We start from the raw sequence: 23713 nt of genomic DNA, 5'->3' as shown, positions 1-23713 counted from the left end.
GGAGGGGGCGTAAACCTGACCCCCCCTCCTTATCAGATCTATTTGGGGGGTGGGAGGAACTTGTGTCTTGGCTGTGAATGGGGCAATCTTTTTTTCTGGGCAAAGATCCCCCCCCATTGTGTGTGTGGTTGGCTCTTTTGCACCCCCCACCCCCTGCAAGAATGGGGAGGGTGCAGGGATCCTCTGGCTGTGTGAGGAACCAACCCCCCCCCTTGGAAGGGCGGATGGGTCTGGGTGTGAAGCTTGTAAGGGGGTGTAACCAGCCCGTCTTTCTAGCAGGGTGTGCAAAGGCCTTTTGGGGTGGGGTCTTTTTCTCCCCAGTTGGAGGGTCTGGAGAGAATGAAGGTCTGCCAGCAGGTCCTTAGTTAGAGCTATTGCAATGGGATGGGAGGGGGCAGAGGAAGAGGAGGGGGCTGCAGAGAACCTCAAGGGAGAGTGGTGGTGGCAGCAAATCTCAACTGCTTAGCAAAAGCTGCTGTTTTTTGTTTCTGGAATGGAGGTGAGGGTTGTCTGAAACCTGGAATCTGGCCTGGGCCAAGGCAGGGGTGAGAAACCCCCCATTTCTGGGGCGATTGGCACTTCTGGGGTGCACCAAGCTGTTCCTTCCTTCCGGTTGGGGCAGATTCAGACTTTTTGTGAATTGCAACATGTTGTTGGAATTGCAAAGGCAAAGGACTTAATTTTTATTTAAGTGGAAACATTTGCAGAGTCCATTTTGTGATTCGGCCTTGTGTCCTGTTCCAGGCGGATGGGAGACCCGGCCAGCTCTTCCTAGCCAGGCTCCTGGCCTCCAAGAAGTCAGTTTAACTCTGGTGTGTGGAATAAACCATCGTTGGCTAGGTTCACGCAGCAGGCTGAGCTCAGATAAACCGCATTTTGGCTTTGGCGTGTTTTTGCTTTGGGAAATTCATACGACTGCAAATATAAAATTATTTCCCTTTTTGTTTTTGCCACTGATTGCTAGGCTACAGCTCCCTCCTGCCTCAGGGCCAGGCTGGGGCTGAAAAGCTGGGAGGAAGAGCTGAATAGAGAATTTCTCATGCTTTAAAATGCATTTAACTCGCTTTTCATTGTTGAAAAAATGCTAAATGTTGTGTGTGGGGGAGGGAGGGAGGGAGGCAGAAGCTGGGAAAGCCCCCTTTGTGAGCTGTGGGAAGCTGCTGGGATCAGGCAAGCCTTCCATTTCTGGCTTTGCCCCCTTTGCAAGAAAGGGGGAGAAAATCGGGGTACCGGATGGGGATGCTCCATGGGGCTGGAAGCATTGGCGTTCGTTATTGCTCAGAAGGTAGCTGGGTTTGGGGGTGCAAGGGCTAGGAATTGGGGAGTAGCTTTGCAGCAGGGAGAAGGAAAAGCCTCGCATGATGGACTGCCTTTTCAGGGGATGTCACCCCTTTCCCCAGCCTTCTCCACCCGGAATCCTTCGAACTCAGCACTGCCTGGAGCAAGGTTGCCAGCTGGATTTCTTAAAAAAGCAAAAATCGCAACAAATCAGTTTTAAACTGAATTATTTTTACCTATTTATTGACTTTAAAAAAAAAAAAGATTAACAGAGATGGAAGGGACCCTGGAAGGGTCTAACCCCCCGCCCAAGCAGGATGTTGCATGTACCTACAATATATTGCATAGATAATTAATAAAAATATATAGGTATAGATAATTCTTGATCACAATTGGGAAGGAAAATTCTGCTGCTTAAGAGCTGCTGTGGTTAAGTGAGCTGGGCCTGATTTTACCTCCCTTTTTGGCCACGGTGGTTAAGCGGTTCACATGGTCCTTAAGTGAATCTGGCTGACTCCCCCACTGACTTGGCTTGTCAGAAAGGCTGCAAATGGGGGAAATCTCCTAATTCCAGGGATGCTGCAGCCGTCGTCAGTTGCATGCCAGTTGCCAAGCGCCTGAATTTTGTTCACGCGAGGGTGAGGTTGCTGTTTAGGTTAGGTTTAGGTTTATTTGATTTGTATACCGCCCTACTCCCGAAGGACTCAGGGCGGTGAACAGCCAACGATAAAATACATAAATACACAAAATTTAAAAACCCGATAAAATCAAATTAAATTATTTGGCCCAGACAAATTAAAATGCCCCAATAATTTAAAAACAGATTAAAATTTACGTATTTAAAAAGGGAGGAGATTAGGCCAAGCCCGCTTGATGGAATAAAAAGGTTTTCACAGCACGGCGGAAGGAGCGCAGATCCGGGATCCTCCGTATCTCCGGGGGGAGCTCATTCCAGATGGTAGGTACCCCCACAGAGAAGGCTCTCCCCCTAGGGGCCGCCAGTCGACACTGTTTGGCTGACGGCACCCGGAGGAGTCCCTCTCTATGAGAGCGTACTGGCCGGTGGGAGGCTATTGGTGGTAGTAGGCGGTCCCGTAAATAACCAGGCCCTAAGCCATGGAGCGCTTTAAAGGTGGTAACCAGAACCTTGAAGCGCACCCGGAAGACCACCGGGAGCCAGTGCAGCTCGCGCAGGAGAGGTGTTACATGGGAGCGCCATGTCGCTCCCATTACCACCCGCGCGGCCGCACTCTGCGCCAGTTGGAGCCTCCGGGTGCTCCTCAAGGGGAGCCCCATGTAGAGAGCATTACAATAGTCCAGGCGGGAGGTGACGAGGGCATGAGTGACCGTGCGTAACGAGTCCCGATCCAGAAAGGGACGCAACTGGCGAATCAGGCGGACCTGATAAAAAATCCTCCCGGTCACGGCCGTCAAGTGCTCTTGTGATGTCGCTGTGCTCTTGTGATGAGCACTGTGAAGTGCTCGCTGTGATGGTCGTAGTGCAAGGACCTGTGGCAAGTCACCTTTTTCAGTGTTGTCGTAACTTTGAATAATTGCCAAACCAATGGTTGTAAGCCGAGGACTACCCGTATAGAAAAACTTTAATGAAATTTTAAAGTTGACAACTTAGAAACCCAGACAAAAAGAACAATTCAGATGGGGTTTAAAAACCCAGCACGGAGAATCCTGATCCGGGGGGCAACTGAGGTTGGAGGACGGAGATATAAATTGTGATCCTGGCAGGAAGCAGGAAGTGTAAGATGAGCCGGACCTGACAGGAAAGTCCTCCTCAGCTTCACCCATTACGTTGAGCAGAGATTCTAGAAGGGGAAGGCATTTCTGCAGGCTTTTGGTTGTAATTTTAAGGGTGTGAGTGTGTCAGAAAAGGCGGAAGGAAGGAAGGAAGGAAGGAAAAGAAAGAGCGAGAGAAAGAAAGAAAGAAAAGAAAGACAGTGGAGGAATACAGGTACTCCTTGACTTAAAAGCACAATTGGGATTGGAAAATTCGTTGCTAAGTGAGACATCACATGACCACAACTTGTGACCTTGTCTGCTGCTGTCCCCATTGGTTTTGCTTGTCGGAAGGCAACTGCGAAGCTCACAAGTGTCAGTTGTGTGACCATCGTAGATGTGAGCTGCTTGCCAGGAGCCCAGATCGCAATCGTGACCATGGGGATACTGCCACAGTCATAAGTGTTGCAAGTCACTTTTTTCAGTGCTGCCATAACGGTTGCTAAACGAACGGTCATATGTCGAGGACTGCCTGTATGCTGGTTGGCATTAATTAGGGCATCTTTCGGAAACTTGACACTGGTATTGATCTTCCCAGAAAATGCCCTGGACGTATCGTTGAGGTCGCCAGGAATCCAGTTTCATTGGAGGGTCGCTTTACGGACTGAATGACAAGTCTTCGAGTTATGACCATAATTGAGCCCTGCAATTAGAATTGCAAACTGTGACGGTTGTAAATGTGGCCATGAGACATTAGAACTTCCAGTCCAGGTCGTCAGTCCCTTTTTGGGGTGTCTGTTGTAACTTTGAACCATCACTAAGCAACCAGTCGTAAGTCAGAGACTAGCTCAGCCTATGTCAGCCTGGGGCTCCCGGATGCTGTTCTTGGCTCTGCCAGTTGAGGATGATGGGAGCCCACAGATGGAGAGTCCAGGGTGGGGACCTGGTGCTTTTGGGGTTCTGCAGAAGCGGGAGGGCTTGCTCTTGGGCACTTGAGCGGCTGGGGATGCTGCCCCCCAAACAAAACTTACCTCCCAGGAGGCAGCCCTGACTTCATGGCGGCCAAGGCACCTGTTGCCCAAAGCTTGGCAGATGCTCCCAGGTGTCCCATAAAAAGAACTTTGATTGCACCATCAACACTACCATTTCGACTGCACCCTGCAGACAGGCTGGCAACCTGGGTTTCATCTCAGTTGCCCAACACCTGGGCCGCTCCCTTCCCCTGCGATAATAAATGGGGATCTAAAGTCACAGAATCACACAGCTGCAAGGGACCTTGGAGGTCGTCTAGTCTATCCCCCTTCCCAAGATCAAAGAATGGGGCTGGAAGTATGGAGGTCTTCTGGTCCAATCCCTTGCCCAAGCCCTTGCCTTGACAGGACCCTTAACCTGGTGCCTTCTAGATGTGACGAGGCCACCATTCCCAGAATCCTCAGCCTTGATTAAGGGAATTCCGGGAGTTGTAGTCCCTCATCTGGAGGAGCCACATTGGAGAAGATGGCTTTCTGTGTATTTTTGTGCAGCTTTCTTAAGATACCTGTTGCAGTTGTAGCCAGTGCCATGTTAATTGTGACTTGTTGTTTGCTGGCATAAGCTCTGGTTGGGTCAGAGTCCACTTAAGACAGTTGTGTCCAGTTCTGGAGAATGCATTGTAGGAATTTCAGGAATTTACAGAGTGGTACAGGTCCAAAGGAGAGCAGCTAAGGTGATCCAGGACCTGGAAGGAAAAACTTCGTGGGTGTTTAGCCTTCAGAGGAAAATAAATGTGTGGCTCAGGTTAGCTGGCTTCAAATACAGATAGTCCTCGACTTATAACAATTTGTTTAGCGACCCAGGTTACAATGGTACTGAAAAAAGTGACTTACGACCGGTTTTCAGACTTCCGATCATTGCAGCATCCCTATGGTCACATGATCAGAATTTAGATGCTTGGCAACTGACATGTACTTATGACGGTTGCTGTATCCCACGGTCTTGTGATCCCCTTCTGCGACCTGACAGGCAGAAGTCAGTGGGGAAGCCAGATTCACTTCGCAGCTGTGTTATTAACAATGAATGAGTCACCTAACAGCTGTGACAAAGTTGTAAAATGGGACAAAACACACTTAACAAATGTTTCACTTAGCAATAGAAATTTGGGGTTCAGTTATGGCCGCAAGTCGAGGACTACCTGTACGTGAAGGATTCATGTAGAAGAGAGAGGGCAGATTCGTTCAGAAGAATAATGGGTGTAAATGACGAGGAAGCAGATTTTGATGGGACTTTTAAGAAAAACTTCCTAGGGCAAACGCTGTTCAAGCTGGAACCAGATGTGCTTTGGAAAATGGTGGACTGCCGTTGGCTGGAGGGATTTTAATTATGGTGAGGCTTAATTATGGTGATCCATAATCTTGCTGACTGTGACATGCAATGTAATTAGAGCTTCATCTGAACATTATTAATGGATAAAGGGATTCTGGCTAAACAAAATAGCGTGAAAAATAATGCTTTTTGTTAATCTTTATGGAAAAATGTTGCGCTAATAGTCACCGTTTTTGTTGGTGAAAATATGGGCTATCTGATGCTCTTGAGAGGGTAAATCATTGCACCAGTTGCAGTTGGACCTATGTTTAAGGGACCTTCCATATTAAAAACTTACGTTGTCTGATTACAATTGGAGTCTACTATTCAAGTTTGTGAAAATGAATTATATCCCAATCCAAAGAGTTTTCTGCAGGACTCAGAAAATGTTGACAGTCTCCATTCATCCATGGTCACCATTGTTAGCCTTCCCATTGATGTTCATCCAACTGAATTATCTCAAGAACAGGATATATAATACTGCAGGAGGTCTCAAAGAACTTCTGCAGAAGATCTGTGGAGCATCTTTGCATGGCCTTAATTTCAGTGTCCATCAGCATGAGGATGTCCATGGAAGAACATCAAAGAGGCAAGTCTTCTACAGAAAGCATATTGTTTTCAACTTGAGTTTGCCAAGGAACATTGGATGACCTAGTAGTCGTTGGAACCACACTCTTATAGACAGATGAGTCAATGGAGAACTTTCTGGCTTTACTGAGAAATGTTACACCTGGAGAAGTCTATTCATTTCAACAGAAGAAGCTCTCCTTCCCAGCATAAAGCAGACTGTGTGAGCATTTAACTTGAGGTTGCTTTGCAGCTTCAGAATCTGGATGGTCTTCATCCTTGGGGCAATAGTAGATTCTGGATTGTACCAGAATATTTTACTGGAGAATGTCAAGGTAGTCTGTACATGAGTTGAAACTTAACATGGCAGCAACCCTGAACGCATGAATAAATTTACCAAAGAAGGTTTGAAGCCAAAGAAATTTTGCATTTGAAAATGGTTGAGTTGGCCACTTGATCTTAACCCAAGTGAAACGTGGTAGCATGAACTGAAGAAACCAGTTTGGTCAAGATGGCCCCCCAACGTCGGTGAGTTAAAGCTGTTTTGGAAAGGAAGATGGGCCAAAATGTCTCCAGGATGGTGTGTAGGATTGATGCCCAAGTACAGGAAACCTTTGGTTGAAGTCCCACCTCTCGTAAGAGGTGCCATCGCTTGCTAGAAGCCCTGACTGCTTTTCCTGTCAAAGATGCTGAATATTGATTCAGTGAGTTTAACAAAGGCTTGGCATTGTACACTAGTTGTCTATTGTTTGTTTAACCAGAATGTCTTTATCTATTAATAGATCTTGGATAAGAGCTCTGCTCTTTGCAGATTGCAAAGAAGTCACTACCTGCTTGGATTATAGAACTTCTAAAGGCTTTGCAGGACCCACAGAAGATTTGGGGTGTCACGAGAAAATCCAACACAGATTTGTGGTACCTTTGTCTGTGTTTTTGATAATGGATGGCTGGAGGCTTTTTTGTTGAACTTCAAGAATTTATGGGCAGGGGGAAGGGGTGTGGGGGTGGTAGGGGGAGGGAAAAAGGGTGGGGGGAATATTGGGGGGAAAATCTTTTTTTCTGTTAAACTTTTCAATAAAAAAAAATTATGGGTAGTTTTCAATTTACAATCATTCATTTCATAATAGAATATTCTTTATTGACCAAGTGTGATTGGACACACAAGGAATTTGTCTCCAGTGCATAAGCTCTCAGTGTACATACAAACGACAAAGTGATAAATCATAAGATACCAAATAGGGGAAGGTAATAGGACAGATGAGAAGGATAGTAGCAGTACAGCCCTATTAATTTAATGCAATTAGTGTTTGAAATTAGAATGGCACCGAAAACAGTGACTTATGTCCAGCCCTCACACTTACGTCCATCATAGTATTCCCACAGTTATTTGGCCAGAAAACCAAATTAAACCTAACCAAGTTTAGCATCTTATGCAAACGTAGCTGCTAGATATTTAGGTGTGGTGCGAACATGGCTATTCATAGTCTGCCATGTCGGGTGGAATCAACCCAAGATTATGGCTTATTTAACAAATTGTCATCAAATACGGCTCAGTGCAGATCCAACTAGGGTGAGGACTTGTGCATCCCATTCTGGGATTTTACAGGACTTGTGCATCCCATCTCATTGCAGAATTAGATGAAAAGGGATTACCTGGGAAAAGGTGTGACCCTAACTAGAGAAGTAGCAAAGTCTTGGGGTGTGTGTGTAAGTGGGAGGACAGGGTGGATAAAAATTGACGATTTTTTTTTTAAAAAAAATCAAAAGTATCAAGATTTTTAAAAAAATTTAATCGGATTTTTTTGATTTTTATAAAATTTATTTTAATAAAACGCTTTTGGAGTAAAAATCTGTCAAGATAGTTTTCTATTTAAGATACATTCATAATTTACTTTATTCAATGTGACATGGATCTTAGTTATGTAGCATGAGGAGGTTGCAGATTGGGACTGTCAGTGAATCAATAGCGGGACAGAGATGACAGTTGCTCTTTAAAAATTATGATTTAAATCAAGTTGATTTAAATCAAATCCACCCTGCTGGAAGACCTCTATTCTAGATTGACTTGCAGATAGATCTAGAAAAGATGAAGCCTGGTGACCCAGTTGATCCCTGGTCTTGTATTCATGGGCTGCAATGATGGGGAGAAATGACTTAACCCCCCTCCCCTTTTTCTCCAGCTTCCCTGGCTGAACCCATATATCCAGGGACGATCTTTATTAAGTGGATAGAAAGTTCTAAAAAGGGTTTCAAATGTCTTGAACCCTCTTCAGTCTTCAGGCAAGATGATTAAAGCTCCAGATAAGCTGCCTCGGAGGGCTCTGAAAAAAAAAAGGGGGGAGATTTGAAGCTTTGGGTCTGGGGGAGGAAGGCGAGGCATCTGTTGGCTGTAGAGACCCCATAAACTTTACGAACTCATAAAATTGGGAAATATACATTCCAGCTGTTGGAGTTGCAAGGGTCGCCTAAGAGGAGCTTTCCTTCCTAATGGCCACCGGGCTGTGAGAAGATCCAGATGCTTCTTGGATTTGACAGAGGAGTCCTGGACTTTGAAGGGACTTAGGGGGGTCTCGGGGGTGGCTGGGAGGCAAAAACCCCGAAGGAAACCAGACATTTTGCTCAGTTCTCTCTAGGGAAGGAGTCGGGAGGCACAATTGTGTCCCTTTCTTGTCTTCTTCAAAGGAGCCAAAACTTGCCCAGCCAAATGCTTCAACCTCTCATTAGAGGTTTCGTCTACCTGCCAATTAGCCTTCCTTGCGCTGGGCTGAACCCGTGGCAATTTCTCCGAGTCTTTTTTTGAAATGATGCCCCCAGAATTGGGCATGGCAGCTGGGAGCAGGATATTTGTTCTTTTGGGAACTGCAAAATAATGTTGAGGTTGCCATGCCAGTCTTCGACTTAGGTTCACAATTGGGAGCAGAATGACTGTTGCTAAGCAGAGTGGCCTTCTTTGGATTTTATGGCCTTCTTTGCCATGGTTTCCTTCCTGTTTTTCCTCTCTTCTCCTACTCTGGGCTTTCCTTTCCTTTCCTTTCCTTTCCTTTCCTTTCCTTTCCTTTCCTTTCCTTTCCTTTCCTTTCCTTTCCTTTCCTTTCCTTTCCTTTCCTTTCCTTTCCTTTCCTTTCCCTGTTCCTGCCTGCCTCTTTCCTTCCTTCCTTCCTCCCTCCCTCCCTCCCTCCCTCTGCTTCCTTCCTTCCTTCCCTCCCTCCCTCCCTCCCTCTGCTTCCTTCCTTCCTGCCTGCCTGCCTACCTGCCTGCCTGCCTTCCTTTCTCGTTTCCTTCTTTCCATCCATCCATCCATCCATCCATCCATCCATCCATCCATATCCTCAACTTAACAACCACAATTCAGAATTTCTGTTGCTAAACAAGGCAGTTAGCAGAGTGGTGCACAATTTTAAAACTTTTTTGGCCATAGTTGTTAAGTGAATCACTGCAGTTAAGCAAATCACATTGTCATTAAGTGAGTCTGCCTTTCCCCCATTGGCTCTGATTGCTGGAATCTGGCTGGGAAGTTTGCAAATAGTGATCCCCTGATCCCGAGATGCTGCAACTATTGTAAATGCATGCTGGTTGACAAGTGTCCAAATTGATGGGGAAACGGATGGTCATAAGTGCGAGGACCATTCTTGAGTGCTGTTGTAACTTCAAACGACCGTTCAAACGCATGGTTGAAATTTGAAGACTTGTCTGTATTTTACCAGCTTAACATTTCACTAGTGATCAGCTATTTGTTCCAAGATCTTTTTCCTAAATTCTGTGGTCAGATTAAGCGTTGCCCATCTAAAAATCCAGGAACGTGTAGTCGCCATGCAATCTGTCATAGGCTCCCAGGGTGGGGAAAAATTAGTTGAAGCTTAACCACTAAAATTGCCAACATGGAGGTTTTAGACTTGACGTTGGAGGCGATTCTGCCCATGGTTCCCTCCCACTGAAATGTTTGTGTCTTTAGGCCAGGGGACTCAACCTCGGCAACTTTAAGACTGGTGGACTTCAACTCCCAGAATTCCTCAGTCAGTTGCATGCTGGCTGGGAATTCTGGAGTTGAGGTCCACTGTCCTAAAGTTGCCGAGGTTGGAGACTCTGGGGTTTGAATGCGTATGAAGGGCGGTATAGGGCTGTGTGGGCTGTGATGTTCCTTGGAGGAAGCCCATGACCCCTTGCCCTTCCCCCATCTCCATGTTTCTCAACCTTGGTGACTTCAAGCTTGAGTGGACTTCAACGTCTGTCAATTTCACAACTGTTGAGTAGAATTAATGGTTGTGCTTCCTGAATGTTCTCCCAGAGAATTTCATGGCTGAATTTGAATGTTAGTATCGCAAGAAGTCCACAGTGTGCATCATTTCCATAATTTCCTCTAGAACCAAAAGCTCTCATCAAACCGAATCCTGGACTTGAGACTAGGATATCTGCGTTATTGTTTATCGATAAAATGAGGACCCAGATGGTTGGGGGGGGCAATTATGCTGACTTTGTAAACCGCTTAGAGACGGCTGCAAAGCCCTGTGAAGCGGTAGATAAGTCTGAGTGCCATTGCTATCCTTCCTTCCTTCTCTCCCTCCCTCCCTCCCTCCCTCCCTCCCTGTGGTTAGAATACAGGATTGCAGGCTAAATTCTGCCCACTACCAGCAGTTCGCTCCTGACGAGCTCAAGGTTGACTCGGCCTTCCATCCTTCTGAGGTCGGTAAAATGAGGACCCAAATTGTTGGGAGCAAAAGGCTGACTCTGTAAATCACTTAGGGCTGTAAATGACTGTGAAGTGGTATATAAGTCTAAGTGCTATTGAGATCCTCCTTTTTCCCTTTTTGATTTCTCAACCCATGAAACCTTGATGTAATGTTAATTCTTGCTGGGACATGCAACATCCTCCTCCGCCTTTATCCCTCTGGGCCTGATCCCCCGATCTCCTCCGTTGGTTGGACTCATGATGTCCAATTCTGTAGAGCTTTCAATATCGTGAAGTGCTGGAGCCACCCTTGAAGGGCCACGTCTCACAGTTTGATTCTGGGCACCTTTACCAACTGGTCGAAATATGCTGAATCAGAATCAGAATAGCGTTGGAAGGGACCTTGGAGGTCTTCTAGTCCAACCCCCTGCTCAAGCAGGAGACCCTACAGGGTTTCAGACAAGTGAGAAAGGCGGTATAGAAATATAATAAATAAATAAATAAATAAATAAGTGGCTGTCCAATCTCTTCTTAAAAACCTCTAGTGACGGAGCACCCACAACTTCTGAAGGCGAACTCTTCCACTGGTTAATTGTCCCTTCGTCCTTCCTTGTAGGATAAACGGTCCTTCAAGCTGCCTTCTCCTTTACTTTCCCCAACCATTCAAGATACTTTTTGGATTCTTCACCCCATTCTTGCTTCGTTATGGTTCATAGCTAAAATAAGGAATCATAACAACAACCAACCCTACTTGCATTCTCTCATACTTGATCTTGGTTCTTTCTGCAGCTCGTTTCTGGACCTTGGACTACACGGTAGCCCTTGTAGATGCTGAGATCCAGGACTTGCCACACTAACCAGGAGAGGAGGGAGCGTCTGGCCCAGCGGCTGAGTCTTCAGCGGCCCGGCTATGTACAGCTGTTGGTGGGGCTGAGTGGGCAAGCAAGAGACGGTTCTTCAGCGCCCTTTGGGTCGGTGAGTGTGGCTTCTCTTGGAGGGGGGGCTGGCCTGGAAGAAGGACCTTCAACTGGGGTGTGTTTTCTCCTGCTGGTTATGATTCCTGAGACTTTGTTGAAGCTGTTTTTAATCAGTGATGGAGTTTTGATCAAGAATAGTGGCTTTATCTCAGCCGTTGTCCAAAACCTTTAGCTGTGTGAATAGAGGCTATATTGGCTAATAATGGGTGAATTGTTCTTTTTAAGTCTTAATAAAATCCTGGGTGTGTTAGAGGTGAGGAAAAAGCCTCAACCTTGGGGACTTTAAGCTGCATGGACTTCAGCTCCCAGAAGGCTGGGGAATTCTGGAAGGTTGTTTTTTTTTTTTTTTTTAATTTGATTTATATGCCGCCCTTCTCCGGAGACTCAGGGCGGCTTACAATGCGTTAAGCAATAGCCTTCATACTTTTGTATATGTATACAAAGTCAGCTTATTGTCCCCACAAACTGGGTCCACATTTCACCTACCTTAGAAAGGATGGAAGGCTGAGTCAACCTTGAGCCTTGGAGAGATTCGAACCAGCAGTAAATTGCAGGCAGCTGTGTTAATAACAGGGTGCTTAGACTACTGTAAGTTGAGGTCCACACATCTTAAAGTTGCCAAGGTTGAGAAACACAGCTGTAGAGAATCACAAATACACTTGTGATGTTTGAGGATTAAATAGCAGTGGTGTAGTAGCTTCATCGCTGCAGAGAGAACTCTCGATCATGCACAGGCCATGGGCTGACAGCACAGGAAGGCGCAGGCCGCTGTAGGTTAATGCAGCCCTTGGGCCCACCTCTGTGGGTCAGGATGTCCATTGGGGATGGACACTGTTGGGCATTTGGGAAGTGGGCTCCCAAGTTCATGTTCTGCTCCCAGATGGCCCAGTCTTCAGAAGACACAGGCAAATCTCCCTCTCCCCCCCCCCTTTCTCCTGTTTGTTTCGTTCTCTTGTCTGTCTCTCTAACTATCTTGCTTCTCTCTCTCTCTCTCTCTCTCTCTCTCTCTCTCTCTCTCTCTCTCTCTCTCCTGTCCAACCTTCCATCCTGTATCTCTCTCTCTGGTCTGTACTCACTTTCTTTCTGCCCCCCCTCCCCCGCCTCCCTGTCTCTGTCTCTCTGTCTGTCTTTTCTGTCTGTCTGTCTCTGTCTCTCTTTCCCCTGTTTATCCTGTGTGTTTCTTTCTCTTGTCTGTCTCTCTAACAGTCTTGCTTCTCTCTCTCTTTCCCCCCTTCCTTCCTTCCTTCCTTCCTTCCTTCCTTCCTTCCTTCCTTCCTTCTTTCCTGTATCTCTCTCTCAGGTCTGTCTTTTTTTAATCTATGTCTAGTCAGCTTCTTTCTACCCCCCCACTCTGCCTCCCTCTTTCTGTCTCTCATCCATCTGTCTATCTAGTTTGCTCTCTTGTCTCTCTGCCTCTCTCTGTGTCTCTCTCTTGTCTATCTAGTCTCTCTCAAATTTTGTGCTGCCCAGAGTCTCTTTGCAGAATGATATGGGCGGTAAATGAATTTCATAAAGAAATTGTTTGCACATGCCTTCCGAAGACTGGGACGTCTGAGAGCAGAACCTGAATTTGGGGGCCCCTGTAACACGTCCCCTCCCCACTTTAATCCCCTTGTGAGCCATCCACAACTTGACTGAGAGATTTAGGGTCAGGAAGCTGCACCCCCACCATTCGGGAGGGAGGACTCTCCATTGGGTCTTGGGGGCTGACTTCTCTAGCGGGTGCATCCAGCTCCAAATTGCCCCCTCCCCACTGAATGGGGGCTGCTTCCCTGCCTCGCCTGGAGCTGCTGGGAACAGGTGGAGCTTTGAATCCTTGCACTGTGCGAATATTTTCTTTTGTAACCGAGTGGATTGCTCCGAATGGGCACCTTGCAAAAGGGTCCCGCCCCCGGCTGGGGGGGCTCAGCTCAGAGGGCTGGGGGTGACAGAGGTGGCCCTCTGTGTTTTCCTTCACCCAAAGGCCAGCCTGAATAAGTCCACGGCCACCTTCCCAACCTCTTCTATTCAAAAAAAGCCCCCCACCCAACCCCTCTCCAAAATGTTTGCCCCCAGCTGTCCCGGCTGCTTTGTTTCCCCGAGAAACCCTTGTTTTTTCTCCCCCACCAAACAAAGCTCAGGGGGGCGGAGGCCGATGGGGGCAGCATCCCCCTCTTTGGGCACCCCTTGCCCATCTCCCCCCCTCCCCAAAAACTTCATCTGGCCTCTTTGGATGCTGGCCTGCAAGCTCCCTGGCCTGCTTGCCATCGCCTAGGTAACCGGCTGTGCGTGTCTCAGGCCGGCTTTGTTTCTCCCCCCCCCCGCACCCCCCCTCCCGGCCGTGATAAATGTGCAAAACTCTCCAGGGGTTTTGCACAAAAGGCTGGTCTCTCTTTCTCTCGCCTTTTGTGCAGGCAGCGGTGCTTGCATTGTGGGGAGGGGGGAGCGGAGAATCTGTCAAGGGTTGCCCCCAGCCCCAGTGATATGAGCCTAATTTGCAGCAGCCTCCCCCTCTTTGTGAAGGCCCCAGCCCTCCACCCATTTCAGCCCCACCTTCTCTGTATTTGGGGGTGGGTGGGAGAACTAAACGTCCCCTTGCATCGAGGAAAAGAGCAAACTTTTGCCCTGTGGCTTTAGCATGCCCTCCCCATGATCACGTGATCAAAATTCAGACACTTGGCATCCCCTTTTGTGACCTTCTGACGAGCAGAGTCGATGGGGAAGCCAGATTCACTGAACAGCTGTGTTAGTAATTTTAACAACTGCGGTGATTCGTTTAACAGCTGGCAAGAAAGGTCGTAAAACGGAGCAAAACGTACTTAACAGATGTCTCACTTACCAACAGAAATTTTGGGCTCAGTTGTGGTCATAAGTCAAGGACCCACCCTGTATTGGCAGGTTCAATGTCCTGAATGGTTTTCTGCTTGAATATAGTGTTAGCCTAGAACAGGAGTCAGCAACCTGCAGCTCTGGAGCCGCATGTGGCTCTTTCATCCTTCTGCTGTAGCTCCCCGTCACTCAAAATATGTGTCACAACCGCCAATGTGCAACACCTGCAGCACGCGATTTATTGAGCTTTTCAACTCTCGGTAGGCCAACCATGGATAAATCCAAGAAAAGAAAAGTTTCAGAAGAAAACAGAAGGTTTAATTCCACTACATAGGCTTGTTTTGTGGCCGCTCAAGAAATAGTCAGGCACGGGAAGGATTTTGTGGCTCCCGGTGTTTTCTTTTCTGTGGGAAATGGGTCCAAATGGCTCTTTGAGTGTTTAAGATTGCAGACCCCTGGATTACAAGACCTTCAAAATCCCTTCCAACCCTATTATTCTATATTATATTCTCACTCTCTGCAACTTTAAGAGGGTGGACTTCAATTCCCAGAATTCCTCAGCCCGCATGCGCCAGCTGGGGAATTCTGGGAGTTGAAGTCCACAGGCCTTAATGTGGCCGAGTTTGGAGACCCCTGCCCTATAGACACAAACCTTTCAGTGGAAGGCATAGCTGGCTGGGGAATTCTGGAAGTTGAAGTCCGCCCTACTTAAAGTTGCAGAGATAGACAAACCAGTTAAATTAAAGGGCAGCTGTTTTAAAAGGTGAAGGATTTGTAAATTTGTTTTTTTAAGACAGTGCTTAGAAAAAACAACCACTCAATGCTGCTCTTTCTTTCTCAAGGTTCAATGCAGGCCCGAGATCAGCAGTAGGCCTTCCTTAAACAATGGCCTTCATTTGCAGAGGTATTAGTTTCTATCTGCATGCATAATAAAAGGGCCCTTGAGGCAGAGTAAAACAGTATCAGATACATGTGGCTTAGGAGAGAAGATAGGCAGGACAATGTAGGACAAAGACGAGCAAAAAACAAACTGACTTTAACAATATTAAATGGTTATTAGTTGCCCCGACCCTAAACGTCTCAGGAATTTAGTAGGGTAGGTGTCCATCACTGGAGGTTTTCAAGAAGAGACTGGCCAGCCATTGGTCTAGAATAATTTCCTGCTTGAGCAGGGGGTTGGACTAGAAGACCTCTAAGGCAGGGGTCTCCAGCCTTGGCAACTTTAAGACTTGTGGACTTCAACTCCCAGAGTTGAAGCAAAGCTGGCTGAGGAACTCTGGGAGTTGAAGTCCACAAGTCTTAAACTTGTCAACGTTGGAGACCCCTGCTTTAAGGCCCCTTCCAACTCTCTTATGCTGTGTTGTAAATTAATGCCAGGGAGCTTTGGGGTCAAGAGGAAGAGGCTTCAAAAATTTAGGATCAGCACCTTAATGGTTATGGTGGTATCTCTGGGTACATCGGACCATTTTGGAGCAATTCAGTGGTTGAGTGTTTTGGTCAGGTTTCGCCTCTGGTTTCTCCAGGAAAGGTCCAGATGGTGAAGATCAGCAGATGTTCTTGGTGGCCTGCATGTCAGTGGACAGGGATGGTTACAAGGAGAGGTTCAACCAAGGTGGAGAATATGTCTCTGGGCATCGAGACCTTTGAACGGCCCAAACACTTTATATCTTTCCTCTGTTAGATTTGCCCTGTTGCCTTTCTCTGCTGCAAACGTGGCTGTAGATTCTAACAGATCTCTCACTCTTGCCCCGGATCAGGCAGGAGAGAAGGATCTGGTGTGAAAAGGTAGCTCTAAAATAGACTGAGTGTTGAGCACTTTTCGAATCTCTGGATGATTTAGAGCAGACTCTGGTCACTTCACAGTGGACTTCAACTCCCAGAATTCTATGCTGGCTGGAGAATTCTGGGAGTTGAAGTCCATCCCTCTTAAAGCGGCAAGGCTGAGAAATTGCCGACTTAGACAATAGATTAATTTCAATTTTAGCAAACATATGGCCCTCTTGAACCGAGGAGATTCAGAACGGTAGAATCGCTTGCAATGCCTTTGAATCTTTTAGTGAATTTTGCCCAGGAGGAAAATGCATGAGATCCTTTAATTGACCGTCCTCCAGGGAGACCCAACTTGAGTGTCTTCCAGATGTTTTGGGGCTACAGCTGTCAGTAGCTATGCTGAAGTGATGGACTAGGGAGACCAAAACATCTGGAAAAAGCACATTCATGTTGCTGGGCTCTTCCTCCCTCTTTGGGGTGTCACCTCAGCCCCAACAGCATTGCTGAACAACAAGATGGCTGGGTTACACCCCAATCATACATCCAATATAGTGTTGTTTTACCACAAGTGTTGGTTTTTATAAATTGTGATGTCATTTTGAAAGTCCCTCCTGGAATCAGGATCTCATTCATAGATCTTTGGAAGCTATGTGGCATTGGTGAACCCCACATTTCTGACTGCTTCCAGTAGTTACGGTGCTGGCTGACCTTATGCCAACATCTACCATCTATGGCAGTGATGGCGAACTTTTTTGGCACCAAGTGCCGAAAAGGGAGCGTGCACAGGTGGGTGTGGCACCAAGTGCTGAAAAGTGAACAGTTAGCGCATGCACACGCTCGTCAGGGCTGCGACTAGGAAGAGGAGCTGCCCAAGGGGGCCATGTGCACACCGGATAAGGTACTTTTGATTTCCGGCACACACATGCAAGTCTTCCAGTTACTTTCACGCATGCAAATATGCTGATCAGCTGGCGCACGCTCACACCGGAGAACGGAGGACTAGCTCTTCCGGTTTCCGGTACTGTCGCATGCACAAAGGCCAGCTGGTCATCATGCGCACGCGCACCAGAAACCCGGAAGAGGAATGGGCAGTGCCATGCGTGCCAGGCAACAGAGCCTGGTGGCGCAGTGGACTAAGTGCTGTTAAAGTAGCACTTAGCTGTCAGCTGCCGGCAATTACTGTGAGTTCAAATCTCACCAGGCTCAAGGTTGACTCAGCCTTCCATCCTTCCGAGGGAGGTAAAATGGGGACCCGGATTGTGGGGGCAATAAGCTGACTTTGTATTAAAAAGAACACCGCTGGGGGGGGAGGGGGGGCGAAAGCCCTACTAAGCAGTTATATACAAAAGGATGAAGGCTGTTGCTTAACGCATTATAAGCCGCCCTGAGTCTCCGGAGAAGGGCGGCATATAAATCGAGCCAGTAAATAAAATAATAATAAATAAACATGGCTCTGCATGCCACTTCGGGCACACATGCCATAGGCTTGCCATCACGGATCTGCGGTCTTCTCTTGGGTATAAAAGCGGAGGTGTGAGGGCCCCTTGCTAGCTGGCCTTCAACCCAACACAGTCATGGTCATCTCTGGAGATTCTCAGTCATCGAGGTCACGGTTGTCCCAAAAAAGTGCTTTTCCCAAAAGGCAACTGGGCTCTTCTTGTTATTTTTCTTCGAAAACATTTCCCTTGGTCATCCAAGAAGCTTTTTTCAGTTCTACCGTTTTGTTTGTGTGAAGTGTTTTCAGAGAGAGAGAAAAAAAAAAGAAAAATCCAGTTACCTTTTGGAAAAGCACCTTTGAGGCATGGTCCTCTGTGTTCTCAGAGCCTCAAGGTTGATTGCACATCCAGGACACTTGGCTGCCTTTCGTCCCCCTTTTCTTCAAGACCCCCCTCCCCTCCCCTCCCCTGCCCCCAGTCTTTCGTAAGGCTCTTCCAACGAAGCCTTGTTCTCTGGAAATGGAGTGGCCCAGGGAGAGAAGAATCTCTGACGGAATCGGCGTTTTATCATTTCACAATCCTTGCTCTCTCTTTGAAGAGGCGCATTCAACTGGGGCTTACGGGCTTAGTGCCTTTCTTGCAAAGGGAGGAAGGGGGTGGGGTGGGGGCTAAGGAGGGGAAGAGGCTGGGGAAAGGCTGGGGAACTCGGGTTGGGAAAAGAAACGTGGACAATAATCGGGGTTAAAATTGTTGGGTGAGTAAAGCCCGCATATTAATCTTGTGATTTGACCCGTTGAGTCATACTTTTGGGTAAGGAAGGCTAGTCAATAATCCAAACCAAAGTCTACGATAGTATCTCTCAACTGTGGCTGGGGAATTCTGGGAGTTGAAGTCCACCCATCTTAAAGTGTCCACGGTTAAAAAAAACAACCATCTGTCACTGCCTTGCTTCTAAACTATTCTTCTTGGTAGGCTGCAGCTTCATCCTGTTGGCAATTGTGTGTTGCTTGGGTTGTGTGAAGGTGCGGTGCTTCAACCCTGCAAAGCCGATTTGGGCTGCTGTCCTCATTTTCCAGCCGGCCAAGCCAGAGGTGCAATCTCTGATGTCCCACCCTCCAAAGTTGCTGTCACTTCTAGGCATGTGAAATCGTTTTGGAGCTGGTGGCCACCGGGGAAGGCTGGCGATGGCTGTGAAATTGTCCTCCCACTGCAAGGGTGTGGTGAGGAGACGGCTCTGCAGTTTCGGAGAGCAGAAGGCTCTAAAGCCAGGTGGATGCAGGGAAGGTGTCTGGGAGTGTCCTTCAGGGCCTGGCCTGCAGGTGGAAGGAGAAAGGTGCTGAGCAGTTCTCACCTTGCCCAGGTAGACATCTGTGCTTGGAAATCCTGGAGGCCTGGCAGATGTTAAGGAGCGTTGCTAATATAAGCAGCAGCTGGGTGCCATCCGTGTGTGGCTAGCGGAGCTGCCACCTGCCCCTGCCCTGGATGGCAGCTTGACTGCATGACCCAGTTGGCATAGCGTGGTGGCCTGTCTTTAGGATGGCTTCATAAGTCCAGGTAGTCCTTGACATATGACTGTAATTCGGACCAGAACTTCCATTGCTGAGCAGTGCGGTTTGCAAAACACTGTGTGTTGTCCTCCTTTCGCCATCTCTCTTAACGCTGCAGGCAAGGAGATCCCATGGCCCCCCTCCTGAGCTTATGTCTGAACATCTGGGACGGGGTTGGAGTAGACGTTCTCCAAAGTCCCTTCCAGCTCACGGTTCTTTGATTCTATGATCTTGGGCAGGAGGCTGGACTAAAACCTCCAAGGTCCCTTCCATCCCTAGGATTCCTCCTTTTGCCATCTCTAAAGCTGCAGGCAAGGAGATCCCATGACCTTCCTCCTGAGTTTATGGATGAATATCTGGGGCAGGGGGTTGGAGTCAGAGATCTCCAAAGTTCCTTCTAGCCTGTTCTACCATTCTATGATTTTGGGCAGGGGTTATTAAAAGACCTCCATGGTCTCTTCTAGCCTGACATTCTATGATTCTGTAATTTTGAAGTGGGGGGGGGGGGCTGTAGTTTCTTCCTGTTGCAATTGTGAAGACCACCAAAGTCCTTTCCAAGCCCTGTTGTTCTATAATTCTACAATTTTGGGCAGAGGATTATTAAAAGACCTCCATGCTCCCTTCCAGCCCGAAGGTTCTGTGATCTTGGGCAAGAGGTTGGTCTAGAAGACCTCTTAAGATCCCTTCCAGCCTTAGGGTCCCAGGATTGTATAAGCCATGCCCTGCTGGATGGGACCCCTTGCCCTTGTTTTCACTATGGCCAGCCAGCTGCACCAGGAGGCCTGCCAGCGGAGGCCTTCGGAGGCAGGTGCAGCACCATCGAGGCTAAGATGGTGGAGCCTCGATGGTGGCGCAGCAGACTTAAGCACTGTTAAGTAACACTGTTAAGTAGCACCAGGTGCCTGCAATTACTGCGAGTTCAAATCTCACCAGGCTCAAGGTTGACTCAGCCTTCCATCCTTCCGAGGTAGGTAAAATGAGGACCCGGATTGTGGGGGCAATAAACTGACTTAATAATAATTAATAAAATAAAAGAACACCGCTTGGGGGGGGGGGCGAAAGCCCTACTAAGCAGTTATATACAAAAGGATGAAGGCTATTGCTTAACGCATTGTAAGCCGCCCTGAGTCTCCGGAGAAGGGCGGCATATAAATCGAACCAATAAATAAATAAATAATAAGGAGCTTAATAACAGGATTCCCATGGATCACACAGCCCCTTTTTTGAAACCAGCCAAGTTGGTAGCCAGCATCACATCTGGTAGCAGATTTCAAGCGGAATTTACTCGTTGAGTGAAAGAAATACTTCCTTTTGTCTGTTCTGATTGTTCCAGGGTGCAATTCAGTTGGGGCCAGGGGTCTCCAACCTTGTGGACTTCAACTCTCAGAGTTGGACCCCTGAGTTGAAGGAGCTCTGGTTCTTGTATTTGGAGAAGGAGGGGTAGAGCTGCTCCTGCTCCATACTATCCGTACCCAGCATAACTTTGCTTCTACTTTGCTTCCCTTGGTTTTTCTCTGGCTTCTCCTCTTTTAGTGCCTGACAGTTCATGGTGAGATATTAGGAGATAGATGAGTGTCTACGAAGCTGATTTATTCTCCAGACAGTGCAGAAAGTCCTTGACATGCAACCGTTCGTTTAGTGACCATTAATGGAATTCAGGGGGATGCGGTGGCTCAGTGGCTAAGATGCTGAGCTTCTTGATTGAAAGGTTGGCAGTTCAGTGGTTCGAATCCCTAGTGCCGCGTAATGGGGTGAGCTCCCGTTCCTTGTTACAGCTTCTGCCAACCTAGCAATTCAAAAGCATGTAAAAATAAATGCAAGTAGAAAAATAGGGACCATCTCTGGTGGGAAGGTAAGAGCGTTCCATGCGTCTTTGGCGTTGAGTCATGCCGGCCACATGACCACGGAGACGTCTTCGGACAGCGCTGGCTCTTCGGCTTTGAAACGGAGATGAGCACTGCCCCCTAGAGTCAGGAACGACTAGCACATAGGTGCGAGGGGAATCTTTACCTTTAATGGAATTCAGAAGACCAGCGAGTCTTCCAGAATAAAATTATTGGCAACTATAAGCACCCTGGTCATCTCCTTTGAACCAGGGCTGAATTCTCAGAAGGCAGCTTCTCCAGCCATCGGTATAGGCATAGGTGGCGGCTCACGACCACGGTTGAGTTTAGAATTTCTGTTGCTAAGTGAGACAGTTGTTAAGTGAATTTAGTCCCATTTTACAACCTTTCAGTTGTTAAGTGAATCACCACAGTTGTCAAGTTAATAACACGGTTATTATGTCAGAAGGTCACAAAAGGGGATCATGGGACTCTGCAACCGTCATAAATGCGAGTCAGTTGCCGAGCATCTGAATTTTGATCAGGTGACCCACAGGGAAGCTACAACGGTCGTAAGTGTGAAAACATTTCATTCAATGCCATTGTAACTTCAGATGGTCACTAAACAAATTGTTGCAAGTCGAGGACTACCTGTAAATGTGAACCAGGATAAAATAATCTCCTTGTATCTTCTTAAAAGGGTGTTTAGGTATCCCTTAGCTCCGTGATGGCGAATCTATGGCATGTGTGTCACAGATGGCACGTGGAGCCATATTGGTGGGCACGCGAGCGTTGCCCTAGCTCAGGTCTGGCATGCATGCACGCACTGGCCAGCTAATTTTGGGACCTTCTGAGCCCACCAGAAGTCAGGAAGCAGGCTGTTTCTGCCTCCGGAGGGCCTCCAGGGGGCTGGGGAAGGCCGTTTTCGCCCTCCCCAGGCTCCTAGAAAGGCTCTGGAGCCAGGGGAGAGTGAAAAACGGGCCTTCTGGTCCCACCGGAAGGAGGCAAACATGTGCCATTGTGTGCCAAAAGTGGGGAGAGTTCGTGGGGATGGGGAGCATTGAATTATGGGTGTGGACACGCACGTGCACAACCCCTTGCACTCCCCCCACTTTTGGCACGTGATGGCAAAAAGGTTAGCCATCACTGCCTTAGTTCATTTTTACTCTCTTAAGTCTGCAAAAATATGGCCCCAGATGCCGAAACAGCCTTTCATTGTGCTTTGTCCCTCCTGGCCTGTATTCTTTGTTCTAATGAGCAGGCTTGTTTCTTTCATAAAGAATCTCCAAGCGTGAGGGGGCTTCTCAACGCGCCAACCAACCTCCGTCTAGACACCAGGAGATGCTTTAATGGAGGAGAAATGGAGGACCCTGCAGGATCTCCGCTTGGCAGTCTCGGAGCCACCTTCACCCGGGACTTGGTGCTGCCAAGAATTCGCCCTGCCCCTCAACTCCGGTCCTCCCCCCCCCCAGGAGAACCGGATCTGGGACTTTCCTTTGGGGGGGGGAGGATGGGAGCTTTGTCGAGTCAGCTTCTTTCCGGAGTGGTTTTGTCCAACTTGTTCTGACAGACTCCTGGCGCCCTGCAGCAGAGCGAGCTCCTGCCTCGCAGGAGGAGGAGGAGGAAGAACCATCTTCTAGTTGGCTTCTCCCTCTCTTGCTCTCAGGCGCTGAACATGGAGGAGAGCAGATCCTTAATGAGCACATCAATCATGCTTCATGTTCCACCGCTGGAGACTCCAAGAGGGTGGCGTGCATGTAGTTCTGGGAGGAATTTGGGCTTCCTGTTTGGTCTGACTTTCTCCTGGTCAAATCCTGGCCAGGATGTTTTCTGCCTCTTGCTTGGTCCACTCCTTCTCCTCTTCCACCACCAAGACCCAGCCCAGGCCCTCTCTTCCACCAGGAAGGTGACCGTTTGGTCCTTCTGGCTGGACAAAACTTGCCCTGAGTCTGCTCATTTTGAACCACTTCTCTAATAGGATAAACAAGAATTAAAAGTGCACAGAGAATTTGCTCAGGTCTGCCTTAATGTAGTGCTGTTGTTGTTAAAATGGCAATCCTGCTTGAACGGGGGTTGGACTAGAAGACCTCCAAGCTCCCTTTAATTTGGTTATTATTTTATTTTGGAACAAGGTTCCCAATATTGGACAATTGGAGCTTTTGCCTCACAATCTGGAGGCTGTGAGTTCCTAGGTAGAGGCAGATATTTCTCTCTCTGCGCACAATGAGAAAGTATCTGCTGAACAAAACTCCACATTGGCGACAGGAAGGGCATCCGGCCAGTAAAACACTCTGCTAGCTCCATTCAGTTGCCCAGCCACCCGGCAAGGGATTATGGAGTCGTTAAAAGAAGATGATTGCACAATTGGAGAAGTCACTTCAGAAATTAGTTGTGAGGAGAAGAGGGTTTGGGTAAAATTCTCCTGTGGAATGTGAAATTCTTTGCACTCCCATAGTTACAAATGCACACTTTACCACACATATGTGACCGGGTAGCCAAAGGGTACCTATGCATCTCTTTCTGCTCAGTCCCAGTGAAGAGAGCCACGTGGGGCTGTTCTGGATCCCTGCCCTGGAAACCTGCTGGAGAAGTTCTACATCCCCTGAAGGGATTCAGAGAGATCCCTCGCCCGGTTTCTCCCTGCCCCAAACAGGCAGAGACGTTCAAAAGGTGCTTAATTGTCTTTTAAAGCTGTATGAAATGTGCTTTTCCAAAAGGCAGCTGGGATTCCTCGGTCTTCCCCCCCCCCCCTTTGAAAACGTTTGGCTTT

General features: G+C 47.8%; 1 protein-coding gene across 4 annotated transcripts in view; it reads left to right on the top strand.

Moving 5' to 3' along the window:
• VANGL2 (VANGL planar cell polarity protein 2) overlaps window positions 1-23713 on the top strand; it is a 51803-nt gene that overhangs the window by 1729 nt on the left and 26361 nt on the right. For 2 of the 4 annotated variants that reach the window (XM_034426339.3, XM_034426338.3), the window contains exon 2: window positions 11372-11557. The exons of the other annotated variants lie outside the window; for them this stretch is intronic. The gene's annotated coding sequence lies outside the window, so the exon portion shown is untranslated. The remainder of the gene's footprint in view (window positions 1-11371; window positions 11558-23713) is intronic. 4 annotated transcript variants of the gene reach the window in all.

Source organism: Pantherophis guttatus, chromosome 18 (genome assembly GCF_059756535.1).
Source record: "Pantherophis guttatus breed Tessera chromosome 18, ASM5975653v1, whole genome shotgun sequence".
Taxonomy (NCBI): domain Eukaryota; kingdom Metazoa; phylum Chordata; class Lepidosauria; order Squamata; family Colubridae; genus Pantherophis; species Pantherophis guttatus.
Note: the sequence above shows the minus strand (reverse complement) of the source record. Positions and strands in the feature narration are given on the sequence as shown.